The sequence below is a fragment of the Mus pahari genome, chromosome 9 (assembly GCF_900095145.1).
Source record: "Mus pahari chromosome 9, PAHARI_EIJ_v1.1, whole genome shotgun sequence".
Classification (NCBI taxonomy): domain Eukaryota; kingdom Metazoa; phylum Chordata; class Mammalia; order Rodentia; family Muridae; genus Mus; species Mus pahari.
This window is the reverse complement of record NC_034598.1, coordinates 47,091,784-47,094,670: the sequence shown is the minus strand read 5'-3', so window position 1 is coordinate 47,094,670 and position 2,887 is coordinate 47,091,784. Positions and strand designations below refer to the sequence as shown.

Here is a 2,887-nt window from a genome sequence, read left to right as displayed (position 1 = left end):
GACTGAAGCACATTCAGCTACAGGAACCAAAGAACAGACATACACTGCCTCTGCTCTGTTTTTTTCCTATGAAAGCTTAGAAAGGTGAGATGAATTTATAGTTACCAAAAACTGCCTATTGGAAATAGGTTATGTCACAAAGTGAATAGGCAAAGGGAATAATTTTCTGTGATGGCCTCTTCTTACACATGGGTATGTGCATATTTCCAATGTATTGGTTTAAAATAATTTTACATTATTGTTGTAAGATATAAATAATTAATTTATGAACATTTACATAATACAAATTAATTAAGAAATTTGAATTTATGAATTTTATTTGATAGTTATAAATTTCTCCACACCAGCATATTAATGAATAATAAATAAAATTGTTTTAGTTAACTACCATCTTCAACACTTAAAATTATAAACCAATATAATTGTTAGCATAGAACTCATACTTTGTTTTAAGCAAATATCATTTAATTTATCTAACAAAAGTCCATATTCTCAACTGAGATTTTTTTTTACAGTAGAATCCCAATTATTTGGCATCTTTTATGTAACTCACCACAGCATTCTTAAATATTTTCTTTATTCAGTTTCCAGGCTTATTCTTAAGTAAAGTTTCTATCCTGGTATGTTACATTCATCATTCAAATTACCAAAGTCTCACCATGCTCTGATAATTTCAATTACTTGACATTACATATTTTCTAGCAGAATTTCTTACAATGTCAGTAAGTAAAACAGGTTTATTAACTTGTTAAATATAGCAAGTTTCTATTGAATAAACATTCAAAACATAAAAATATGAGAGGATAATTTATCTATATGCATAAAATTTAAGATTCTGATTTAAGAAGACTTTCTCATCCCCCACATAGAAAGATGTGCTAGAATAAAAGACAATATAAGCATCTAAAGAGGACAATGTTAACATGACTTAAGCACTCAGTGAGTGAAACGGCTCAGATCACAACCAATGCAATTGAGAATTGCTGTCCATTTAATCATTGATGTTTTCATAGCATATTGTTCAGGTGTAAACCTTGTCTCACTGCTTTGTACAAAATCTGTGAAGCACATGTTTGAAAGCATCCTTCACCTGCTGGTTTCTTAGGGTGTCAATGAAAGGGTTTAGCAAAGGGGCCACATAAGTGTTGAGTACAGCTATACCTTTATTTAAGCTCACCCTCTCCTTGGCTGATGTTTTAATGTACATGAAGATACAACTCCCATAAGTAATGGAGACAACAACCATGTGTGAGGGGCAAGTGGAAAAGGCCTTTCTCCGTTGTTAAGCTGAAGGGAACTTTAGGATGGTTTTGATGATGAGTGTGTAGGAGAGGACAACTAGGATCAAGGTGATGATAAGTGCCATTATAGCTATGACAAAAGCCATCAATTCTATTAACTGTGTGTCTGTACAAGACAGCTGGAGGACAGGAGAAAGGTCACAAAAAAAAAAAAAGATCCATTGCTCCAGAAGTACAGAAATCCAGTTTGAGCCCCAAGAGCAAGGGAGGGAAGATGACTATGAACCCAGTTACCCAGGAGCTGAGGACCAGTAGATGGCACACTTTGCTATTCATGATGATGGGGTAGTGCAGTGGTCTGCAGATGGTTACATAGCTGTCATAGGACATGGCAGCCAGGAGGTAGAACTCTGTGCTTCCTAGTAAAAAACAAAAAGAAGAATAATTGAGCTACATAAGCATTGTAGGAAATGGTTCTGTCTCCTGAGAGAATCCTTATCAGGAACCTGGGAATGCACACTGTGGTGAATCCAGTTTCTATGAAGGAGAAATTCCGGAGGAAGACATACATGGGAGTCATGAGATGGTAATCCAACAGGGTGAGGAGGATTATCATTAAGTTTCCCATCATGCTCTAAATGTAATTGAAAAACATAAACATGAAAATCAGAATTTGTAGCTGAGGGTCATCTGTTAGTCCAAGCAAAATGAACTCTAACTCTCCTGACTGGTTCTTCATTTCTTGTTCCTGCAAATCTATAGAAAGTATAAAAATTATATGACATCTAGTAAACATTTTTTTCCTTTTCTGCCTTAAAAATTTTATATTCATAGCAATGTGCAATTATTTTAGACATCAGTATACATGTCCTCTTATGAACATATCCTTTAACACAATTGTATTCAAGAACTCAGATTCTACTAATATACAGAACTGAGCAAACCCTACTGTTCTGTTAATAGAGGTATGTTTTTCACTTGAAATATAGTTTCAGTTTCATGAGTTTTCATCTATGGTTATCTTTCAAATACATTTTAAAGTGCATATTCAATATTTAACACTGCTTAATTTCATTAATATATCATTATTTGACCCTTGAGATTGAAAATGATCTTAGCAAATTGTGTTATTCACAGTGGCCCCAATCACTACCAATCCTGTCCTATTGGATATCATTGTACATGTAATAGAAAAAGAAATTTCTCTCACATAATCATTATAAGGGAGGAAATTCCATAATAGGTTCAGGTAAGCAAACAGCACAGTGAAGAATATAGTGTGTCCAGGTTGCAGTGGCATTTCAAAAATAGTTGGAAAAACTATTAGAAACACTCCAAATCCTAGGGTGTGTTATTAGTGACATTTTCTGTTAGAAACACTGCAGGTACTGTATAGTTTCTTATTGCTGACTTCTAATTCAAACAACTATGGAATGGGGAAAAAAGATGGGTCAAGAAAAATAACAGTAGTTTCTAACATGTGATACAGTTATAATTGTGATGTTTCATATACACATACCAAACTACTTCATTTCTAAAGTTGTATATGTTGTAAATATATCATCTGCACCTCATGGTAATTAAAGATTTCTTTTAAACTTTGCAATAAGGTTTTAAGCCTGTAAATATAACCAGTATTTATTATC

General features: G+C 33.5%; 1 pseudogene; it reads right to left on the bottom strand.

Moving 5' to 3' along the window:
• Positions 1–1,039: 1,039 nt before the first annotated feature.
• Positions 1,040–1,980, bottom strand: LOC110326846 (annotated as a pseudogene).
• Positions 1,981–2,887: the final 907 nt, after the last annotated feature.